The following is an 11,314-nucleotide window of genomic DNA, read 5'->3' as shown; positions in this document are numbered from 1 at the left end:
GTTAATGAAGTTTTCACCCATTTCTCGTAACTTCCGGTGACAGCCGGAAGTAATATTCAGATGTGTTTTCCCATAAACCACAACGACTCTCTATTGTTTATATTCCCTGAAAAATTCACGTCTCTATTTGAAAGAGTTCTCAAGAAAAAAAAAAAAGCAGAGTAGAAAAAGAAAAAGTAGTGGCTTACTACCGACCGGAAGTGAATTTTGAAAAATAAAACTGTCTTAACTCTAGATGTTGATACTGTTCTTAAGATATTTGAAAATCATATCAAACACTTGAAATATAAATGAGATTTACGGGGTCACAAAGACGAAAGGAATAAGAGTATTTTATCGAGAAACCGGAAGTAGCCATTTTGACTACCGACGGGGTCAACATTCTTTGAATACTCTGAAAGAGACTTAATAAACTAGTGTAGGTTTCAATTTAAAAGAAAAAGTTTGAAATTAGTGATTCTTTCAATCACTTCCGGTTACGACCGGAAGTGATAACGAAAAACATATTAATATGCATGCACTATACAATCGAGAGATTTATAATACCTAAATGTTTCATTTGTTCCTCTTAAGTCGTTTTTGAGATTACCTCCGGACAAGATGATTTTTTGAAAAATGGAAATCCGAAATATCTTACGAACGGAAGTAGATTTTGTAAAAATGAAAGATCGTGTCTAAGGGTACTACTATTCTCTATCATCTCCATAATTGGCAAGAAAATCCATTTAGACATCTTTCAGAAATCGTGTTGAAAAAAATTTGAATATAGTAAATTTTTGAACCACTTCCTGTTGAAACCGGAAGTGACGTACACTCATATACAAAATATGTTTAAGATGGACTATCGCTAATTTATAACCCCTTCATGTTTCAAGTGTATATCTATCCTCGTTCCGGAGATATCAGGGAAATGAAGTCTGAAATTGTCCATACCATATCTACCGACCGGAAGTGAATTTTACAAAAATATTGGACGTTACTCTAGACATTTATAGTGTCTATAACATATGTAAAACTCAACTCATTAACTTGTTTCATAACCAAGATTTATGGCACTGAAAAATGAGAGAATGATTGGTCTTTCTTCTATATAACCGGAAGTTGGAGATTCAACTTCCGGTGGGGTCAACATTTTTTGAGAATTAGAACAAGACCTAGTAAACCGATATAGGTTTCAATTTGAAAAAAAAAGTTTAAAATTCGTGATTCATTTAATCACTTCCGGTGACGACTGGAAGTGACGGCGACAAAAAATAATACGTTCATGCCCCATAGACACAAAAGATCTATCATCCCTGAAAGTTTCATTTGATTATCTTTAGTGGTTTTCAAGTTTACCCCCGGACAAAGTTTCTTTCAAAAACCGGAAAATCGGACGTATCTCACGACCGGAAGTGAATTTTGAAAAAATGAAAAAAATGCCTCGAGGTACCATCGTTCTCTATAATCTGTGAAAGTTTCAGGAAAATCCATCCAACGGTCTCGAAGACGAAAGGGGAAAAAATAATAATAAACAGTAGAATCACTAGAAGGTCTTCCGTTGGTAACGGAAGACCTTAATAATAATAATAAACAGTAGAATCACTAGAAGGTCTTCCGTTGGAAACGGAAGACCTTAATAATAACTAGAGCAAAGCTCGTTGCAAAGCAACGAGTGGGTCTTCCTTCATAGCTGTGTGATTGATTTTATGTTGTTTTTGTCTCCTTTGAGAATTTTTTAATCATGTGGAGACATCACCATATACTGGTGATTGGCTTCAAATTTAGACCTTTACTTGGTAATTAGGGGCATTTAACTGTGAATGATGGCCAACATTGGCCATAACAGTGGGCCTTGGATTTTCAGGCTTTATCTGAATGGTTGATTCACTTCAAAGTATCCAGCTCTTGGCGATGGAACGGTTTCTATAATTTTTTATCAACTTGGGCAAGTTGAGGCCGGGATTTGAACATTTACCTTTTGAGCACAGTGGGAGCGCTCTAACCGACTGAGCTATTGGGACAATAGCTGTGTGATTGAAGGATAAGCTTAGAAATTGTCAAAATTTATAATTAATCATTAGTTTATGGAGGTCAAACATTTTCGTTTGGACTTTCAACCTTGTTTTTCCTTTAACCAATATGTTATGAGAACTTTTTGTTGGAACTCTGCATCTCTAAAATAATTTGCTTCAATACAAAACAAGAGGCCCATGGGTCACATCGCTCACCTGAGTCACTTTGGCCCATATCTGAAGACTTTCCATATATATTTGCATGTAAAACCTTAGTCCCTATTATGGCCCAAACTACCCTTTGCAAACTTGAATCTACACTATGTCAGAAAGCTTTCATGTAAATGTCAACTTCTTTGGCCCAATGGTTCTTGAGAAGAAGATTTTTAAAGCTTTTTCCTATATTTGTATGTAAAACTTTGACCCCCCCCCCCACTTGTGGCCCCATCCTACCCCCCGGGGGCCATGATTTGAACAAACTTGAATCTTCACTATGTCAGAAAGTCTTCTTGTAAATATCAGCTTTTCTGACTCAGTGGTTATTGAGAAAAAGATTTTTCCTATATATTTGTATGTGAAACTTTGATCCCCTATTGTGGCCCCATCCAACCCCTGGGGGCCATGATTTGAACAAACTTGAATCTGCATTATGTCAGGAAGTTTTCATGTAAATCTCAGCTTTTCTGGCTTAGTGGTTCTTGAGAAGATTTTAAAAGTTTTTCCCTATATATTTGTGTGCAAAACTTTGATCCCCCCTTGGGGCCCCATCCTATCCCCGGGGGCCATGATTTGAACAAACTTGAATCTGCACTATGTCAGAAAGTTTTCATGTAAAAATCAGCTTTTCTGACTCAGTGTTTCTTGAGAAGAAGATTTTAAAGATTTTTCCTATATATTTGTATGTAAAACTTTGATCCCCTATTGTGGCCCCATCCAACCCCCGGGGGCCATGATTTGAACCAACTTGAATCTGCATTATGTCAGGAAGCTTTCATGTAAATCTCAGCTTTTCTGGCTTAGTGGTTCTTGAGAAGAAGATTTTTAAAGTTTTTCCCTATATATTTGTGTGTAAAACTTTGATCCCCCCTTGGGGCCCATCTTATCCCCGGGGGCCATGATTTGAACAAACTTGAATCTGCACTATGTCAGAAAGTTTTCATGTAAAAATCAGCTTTTCTGGCTCAGTGGTTCTTGAGAAGAAGATTTTTAAAGATTTTTCCTATATATTTGTATGTAAAACTTTGATCCCCTATTGTGGCCCCATCCAGCCCCAGGGGCCCATGATTTGAACAAACTTGAATCTGCATTATGTCAGGAAGCTTTCATGTAAATATCAGCTTTTCTGGCTTAGTGGTTCTTGAGAAGAAGATTTTTAAAGTTTTTCCCTATATATTTGTATGTAAAACTTTGATCCCCCCTTGTGGCCCCATCCTACCACCGGGGGCCATGATTTGAACAAACTTGAATCTACAATATGTCAGGAAGCTTTCAGGTAAATTTCAGCTCTTCTGGCCCAGTGGTTCTTGAGAAGATTTTTAAATGACCCCACCCTATTTTTGCATTTTTGTGATTATCTCCCCTTTGAAAGGGACATGGCCCTTCATTTGAACAAACTTGAAAGCCCTTCACCCAAGGATGCTTTTGGCCAAGTTAGGTTGAAATTGGCCCAGTGGTTCTGGAGAAGAAGTCGAAAATGTGAAAAGTTTACAAACAGACGGACAGACAGACAGACGGACGCCGGATAAAATGTGATCAGAATAGCTCACTTGAACCTTCGGTTCAGGTGAGCTAAAAATCACAATGTAATAATCTTTCTGTGAGCTTTAAAAATTTCAGATAAATATAACAGGAAATGAAGAATTCTCTATGTTTATTTTTTGATCTGTTGGAAATCAAAACTGTACATAATAAAAAAAAAAAAAAAAACAGGATTCAGCTGTAAAAGCTTTGCTGTATTTTAAATGTGATTCAACATCACATTGAAATAACACATGAAAAATGTACATTATAGTAGTACATGTTCTATACACTGAGTCAACAAACAAGCAACCATGTATACACAATTGTATACATTAAAGGGACTGGTTCACGTTTTTTGAAAGAAATGTCTATCATTTTTTATGTTAAAAATTAAAAATATAACTCATTTAATGTTGACAACCAAAATTTGGACCGTATAAATGCAAGGATAAGAGCAGTATCTTAGTTTTGATTCAGTGTTATGTAAACAAAGACTCGAGTCTTTTTTTTGTAAACAAACAAACCAGTGAAACGTTAGTTTTTGTAATTTAAAGCATCTTCATTTTGTACAATCACAAATTTTAACTTTTAGATGATACGTTTTACTTAAAGTATACTTGAAATGTGATATATCTAATAAACTTGGATCAATGTCCCTTTATTTTGAAAACTTCGTAAACAATAACACACCTCAATCTTTGTTTTCAAAATAAATAATAAACTCTCTATAATGAGCTTCTGTCTTGATGAATAACCTTAATTTTTTTGTGAAACCTTCTAAACATATTATACTATAGATTTTGATCATTTAAAGTGAAAAACAAAATTTGAGGGGAAATCGTGAATCAGTCCCTTTAAAACAGCTCTAATACAGTAAACGTATTACATTTGGTTGTGTATTCTTTTTAGCGCCTTTGGCGGAAAGCAACTTCCGCTCATTCAAATACAACGCTAAATGTCTTACACTCTACACATAAATAAAAAAACTAAAAGGAATTCGATAAATCAAATTCACGCTAACTTGTTCAAAAATCAATTTCCGCCAAATATCGTACACGCTGAATATAATACATTTACAGTAAATATATGCATACATTTAAATTTCACTTGTTACATGTTCTAGTTGTATAGGCCTAATATGTAAAATATATTAGATAGAGGGTTTTTGTCCATCTGTGTCTCTTAATTTCTGTATTCTGCTGATATTTTTAAGCATCACCAATTTTCTATTCATATGCTCTTTTGGCAAATCATCGTTATGCTGGGAATCAATCTACACAATCACTTAACCTGGAGACATACTGTCGCACCTAAAACAAATATGAAAATTCTTGATTTTAATAGATAAATAAATTATAAACCATGTGTTCAGAGCCATTCACTATTTTTTTTTAATATAAAAGTACATGTATTTCACTTAGATATTTAGTACAAGCTGTTAAAAACAGTACTGAAATTCAAGTAATGCTTTGGGGTATATGTAGAATTTGTTCATCATTTCAAAAAATGAATGCACATACATGTAACTAGCACAGTATAATATTTACTTTTAACATGTTTAAAGAACTGACTAATTATGAATCCTGACAACAATTTTGTTAAGGGCTATTCCAGAAATAAATACATGGGGGGGAGGGGTCTGGAGGCACCTTTTGTATACACCAAGCACCCATAAAAAAAAAAAAAAAATTACCCCATGACTCATCAAATTAATTAACTCATTTTACAATGACCCATCTAATAAAAAAAAAACTAACCAGTCCCACCACAAAAATATTTTTAAAAATGAAAACGGTACAAATCTCGCGAGGTTTTCGGGACAAACATTCTAGTCAATGACGCGGTAATGCCTGTGCGACATTGTATCACAGTAGTTCTGAAGAAACGATGTCACATCAACAATCAAAGGCATCTATGGCGGGAATGTTGGAAAGATTGGGAGTCCAAACGATGCTATTATCATGAAATGGGTATGGATATGTTTTTCCACGAATCGTTCGTCTTCTAATGGAGCCCGCGCCCGGAGGCTTCTATATCACCATCACACCAACTGATAAATATAACGCATCGGTACCCTCATATAAATTAACTAAGGTTTGCCTATTTTTATTAGAAAACGGAATACCTATTGGTTTCAAAATATTCCCAAAATCGATGCACTGTAAACTGTAATAATCTACAGAACAGAGTTCGCCGCCATCACGTCCAAAGGGACCCTACTAAACGCGCCTCTAATTTGAAGAGTGCCGTAATGGAAAGTTATGCGCTGCAAAGAACGACAACTCGAATAGTTCTATGTTACTTCCGATTTCCGATTTCGAAAGCACGTTTTCAATTTTCCCTCCGATGTTTTGTAACCAACACGACAAGAGCGACAATAAAAATATTCTGAAAACTCAACACCCACGTGGCACAAAATAAAACAATAGAAACTAGCCACTACCCATAATAAATATTTTTTTAATAGTCCAACCACGGACCAATTAAAATATGAAAAAATATGACCACCCACACACAAAAATATCATTTGCCGCCCGACCCCCCCCCCCCCCCCCCCCCCATTTGATCATTTCTCAAAATGGATTTTGCTTTCCGACACGACTGTCAAGGGAAAGTTTGTTTAACATGTTTAAGGAAATAATTTCACTATATGTTACTATATAGCTTTAATTAAATTAATTAAGTAACTAGACTCTCAGTAGATAATTAATGAAAGAGAAAATGAAAATTAATTCTTGGGCAAAAATTTGAGATCAGAAAAAAGACGTCTTATGCGGCATTCAAGAGAGAAAATTGACAGTAAACACACCTACCTCAAAATACACGTGGGTTTCACATGTTGACAAACATCCAGGAAGTTACATCATGCGCACCTGAAAAAAGAATTCCCTTTAATTCAGTGGGACAATTCCAATAAAGTTATAGTATTCCTAGTAAATGAGCCCAAAATTAATACTGTAGGCCTAAAATAGGATGCCGGAAAAAGAAAAAAAGAACAGAAATTCTCTCTATATATAGAACTACAATTGACTAAGTTCATTTTGATTGGCTATTTCCTTGCGTAAGACCTTTAAGATGACTAAAAGTTAATGAAATTAAATGAAATTTGCAGAAAAATGTCTATTAGTTATTTATCTCTCATATACTAGTGCATCAAAATCTATTTTTGACCCTAAGGGATGAAAAATAGGAGATAACTCTTCCAAACAGATTGCAGAATTTTAGGCTAAATTTCTGGTCAAATTGTTCTCCAGTATATCATTTTCAAAACACAAAAAAATCTAATGAGTGAATTATTTAGGAAAAAATTTGGAATGATATGCAAGCTGAGATGTTGGAGTTTGTGTCCATCTGCATAAAAGTTTTTTCAACTCTAATTAACAAGCCCTAATTAACTAAGAAACAGGAAGTTTACTGATTTATAAGGAAGTAATTAGCAAAAAATTGTCAATCTTAATTCTAAACAAAGTCAGGGACTGGAAAAAATGGTGCCAAGAAAGACTTCAATGACGTACCATGGAGCTTTGATAACAGTGATCACTGATAAATGGCTGGTGATTAAGATAAGTGGTTCTTTAGCAGTAGGGAGTGATGAGGCTTTTCCATCAATCATCAAAGAATGGAGTTTCTCTTAGAAGACCAGGCAGCTCTAAAATAAATAAACAAGATGAAAATTTACAATACATAAACATGCACACCACAACACAATAGCATATTCTTAGAAAAGGTCTGCAAGTGTACAGTTAAATAATAATCATGCCAAAGAAGGGACCAAAGTGGTTGCATCAACATCAATTCAAAAAAGGAAGTATTCCTCACAACAAGGGCCAGCATAGTACAGGGACCACCAGCCCAGTCCAATCTCTAGTACCCATAAGAAGGCTAAGTAAAGAAGAGTTTCAGGATGTTGTATGGCCACAGAAGAATGGAATGTTTGCAGTTACCGATGCTGAGAGCCGAAGCAGTGAAATGAAGATTTTGCGACCCAGACCCAGTGAAGTCCAGCCTGTAGACTCCAACATGGACGCTGTGTAAGATGACCCAAACTCAAAACCATACAAAGTACTTCACCAAGAGAAGACTGCTAAATTGTGGAATAATGCATTTAAAGAACACTCACAGAAGTTTCCAGACTGTAATGGTTCACTGGACTGGAACCAGCATGGGGAGGAAAAACGAGGCCTGGCATGGATCCTTTCCATCCGATGTAAGAAGTGCCACTATACAAGTCGCTGTGAAAAGCTGTATGAAGAGGTGGGGAGATCCAGAAGGGGACGCAGAGCTGCACAGCTAAATGTGGCTATGGCTGTCGGTCACATGGGTACCAGCCTTACTACAGAGGGTATGCGTGGTATGCTTCTTGGCGCAAATATTGAACCAGCATCAGCTACCAACATGCAGCAGACCTGCAACAAAGTGGGAAAAATTATCACAGATGTGAATAAAACCAGCATGAAGAAAATAAGACAGGCAGGGTGATGACCGTCCACTAGACATTTCCCATTATACCAGTGATGGGAATAGTGCCGCTGCATCCGGAGCATCTGAAAAACAAGAACATGTCATCGAAAACCTTAAAGACTTGCGTCATTTCTTTGACTCTCAAAGAAAACAGACAGCTAAGGCGCTGTTCAGCAGTCACATGTTTCCCGGAAGATCCAAAGCCATAAAAGAATACATGCAGAGATTTGCCTTAGATCTGAAGCTTCGAAGTAGGACAGAGTACGAGAATTGCTACAAACACTACTCCGGACACTTACCTTTGATGAAGCGGGCTAGGTCTACTGCTGTCCGTTCTATCATAAGCTGCTACCAAGGACAGTGCGGGAAATCCTGTCAACTTCATTCCTTTTCCTGTCGCGGACTTAAAAGCAAGAAGTGAAAATCTTCAGTGTTGCCTAGTGACTTTGAATTAAACATGACAGAAGAAGACAAATGTTTGTTAAAAGACTGGATAAATTTGACTTTAGGACCAAATAATCTTGATAAATTTAAATATCATACTTCTACACAAAAATCTGAATCTGTGATTAGGGCATATTAAAAATCAAATCCAAAATGTATTACAAGTAGTAGAAATTTTGAAAGTAGAATACATAAAGTTGTGCACTCACTGAATGGGGGTCATGGAAAATCAACATTGGAACTTTGTGAATCTGTAGGGGCACCTGTTGTAAAAGGAAGTAGAGTGGTCCATCATCTAAAACAACAACAAAATAGGCAAAATTACTTTAAAATGAAACAAAAACTTTTAAAATATAAATATCAACGATAATACTACAGATCTAAGAGATATCAGCTCTAAGATAAGAAATCAAAAGACACTTACAGTAAATCACTAACAGATCCAAAATTAAAAAGGAAGTTGTAAGTGTGAAAAAAAGAGCGGGGGCATTGATGATGTGTATCATTTGTGTATGTAATTTAAATGTATGAAATTTGTATTTAATACATATTCTGTAAATTGTGTTGCATGTAATAAATGTTATGTTTTAGCATGCACTGTTTCTATTCAACTGCGTCTATGAGGATATGTATAAATGATGTATAATCGTATTGTAAAATGTGACATTTTCTTATACGAGGAAGTCTGTACAAGTAAATTTGTTCTATTTTTTATTATTCATTTTAATAAAGTTATTTAAAATAATTATCATGTATTTCTTACCTGTCTGATGAACACAACAAAGGTTACAGAGGTGATTGGTAGAAATACGGGTACACGGGTGTCAAAACTCTCTGTTGATGACATGACAGCATCCTGCATTGTTTATCCACCATTATTGATCTTTAACAGGGGAGGCTATTCCTGAAATCAGAGAAATTGCAGTCAAAATGAACGTTACCTGTTACTCTTAAGGTCTCACACAAGGAAATAATTTCACTATATGTTACTATATAGCTTTAATTAAATTAATTAATTAAATAGACTGTCATCGGATAATTAATGAAAGAGAAAATAAAGATTAATTCTTGGGCAAAAATTTGAGATCAGAAAAAAGACGCCTTATGCGGCATTTAAGAGAGAAAATTGACAGTAAACACACCTACCTCAAAATACACGTGGGTTTCACATGTTGACAAACAGACTACACACCATCCAGGAAGTTGCATCATGCGCACCTGAAAAAAGAGTTCCCTTTAATTCAGTGGGACAATTCCAATAAAGTTATAATATTCCTAGTAAATGAGCCCAAAATTAATACTGTAGGCCTAAAATAAGATGCCAAAAAAGAAAAAAAGGAAAAGAAATTGTCTATATATATATATATGTAACAGGAAAGGAGAAAATGTATGGCTGGACCGGGAATCGAACCCGGAACCCCTGCATCACTAGTCAGGTGCTTTACCGACTGAGCTACCCAGGCCGATATCCACGGCCAGAACCATTACATTCCTCCCTCCTTAAATTGTCTTCGCCCTCGAAGACGCAACCCAAGTTCTTATTTGCCCCTGGGAGGACTTTCACCTCCAAGTCCAGGGGTGATCAACGGCACCAAATCTGTAACAGGAAATGAGAAAATGTATGGCAGGACCGGGAATCGAACCCGGGACCCCTGCATCACTAGTCAGGTGTTCTACTGACTGAGCTACCCAGGCCGATATCCACGGCCCAAACCATTACATATAGAACTACAATTGAATAAATCATTTTGATTGGCTATTTCCTTGCGTAAGACCTTTAAGTGTATATTAATTGTAAACTTTGGCAGCATGAAGTGTGCATTTATGACTGAGAGAATAATTTAACTCTAGAGGCTAGCTTATAAATCATTAAAGATAAAATATTTCAACATTTATGACATTTGAGAAAGGTAATAATGGCTTAGAAAACTTTTTTTTTTGGTAATTATGGTCACCTTTTTTTAAACATTAAACTTTATGACTCAACACTATACCAAGGTTAAAAAATTTTCTCTTGACAAACATATTTATCCATATGATATAATTTTGTAAACAAATGTTTGCAACTCATGTATTCATTCCAGAATATGCTTGTTTTAAGTTTTGGGGTGCTCTAATCCAACATACCTCTAACTCTAACCCCTGCTTTTATATTGTGACATGTGCGGGGTTAGAGTCAGAGGTATCACAGATTTGGAGTGCTCAGAATATGTATTATGGGCACTTATGAATAAAATTGGGGAAGGGGGGGGGGGGCAATACTACATGAACTTGGTTGCCCCTGAAATTTTTTTTGGAAAGTTTGTGCATGGGGCATTTCCGTTTTGGGACAAAGCGACTTAGTAACCATTCAACATAAACAATATTTATAGACGAAAGACTAATAAGGATTTGTAACAAATTCTTTTATCTTCATTCAAAAGTGGTAAAGTGGTTAGACAGTATCTTTCAAAAGTAATGAAATAAGGGACTCCTTACATAGTCCGAGATAACATACATACATGATGTTTAACATTTCATCGTGTAAAAACATTGCATTTTGTTAATTATTTAAATAAATTGCACATTAAATATCAAAATCGGAAAAAAGCCTGGAAAACGTCAGATATTTCGGACTACTCCTTATAATGCGAATGAATTTTGTCATTGAGTGAATGAAGACCGAGCATATAAAC

At 35.7% G+C, this 11,314-nt stretch overlaps 1 long non-coding RNA gene across 3 annotated transcripts; it reads right to left on the bottom strand.

Annotated features, from left to right (window-relative positions):
• Positions 1–6,498: 6,498 nt before the first annotated feature.
• Positions 6,499–10,887, bottom strand: LOC125654142 (uncharacterized). Of its 3 annotated transcripts, XR_007362209.2 has the most exons (7): positions 9,786–10,887; positions 9,403–9,543; positions 8,849–8,934; positions 8,495–8,598; positions 7,855–8,140; positions 7,250–7,383; positions 6,506–6,607 (listed from the first exon to the last, which is right to left on the bottom strand). It is a non-coding gene; the product is annotated as an uncharacterized LOC125654142 (long non-coding RNA). The 3 variants fall into 3 exon arrangements; XR_008796778.1 differs by having other exon boundaries at positions 6,499–7,383; positions 9,403–9,537; positions 9,786–10,207; XR_008796777.1 differs by having other exon boundaries at positions 6,500–7,383; positions 9,786–10,884.
• Positions 10,888–11,314: the final 427 nt, after the last annotated feature.

This window comes from Ostrea edulis, chromosome 7 (genome assembly GCF_947568905.1).
Source record: "Ostrea edulis chromosome 7, xbOstEdul1.1, whole genome shotgun sequence".
NCBI lineage: Eukaryota > Metazoa > Mollusca > Bivalvia > Ostreida > Ostreidae > Ostrea > Ostrea edulis.
This window is presented reverse-complemented; position numbering and strand designations above follow the sequence as displayed.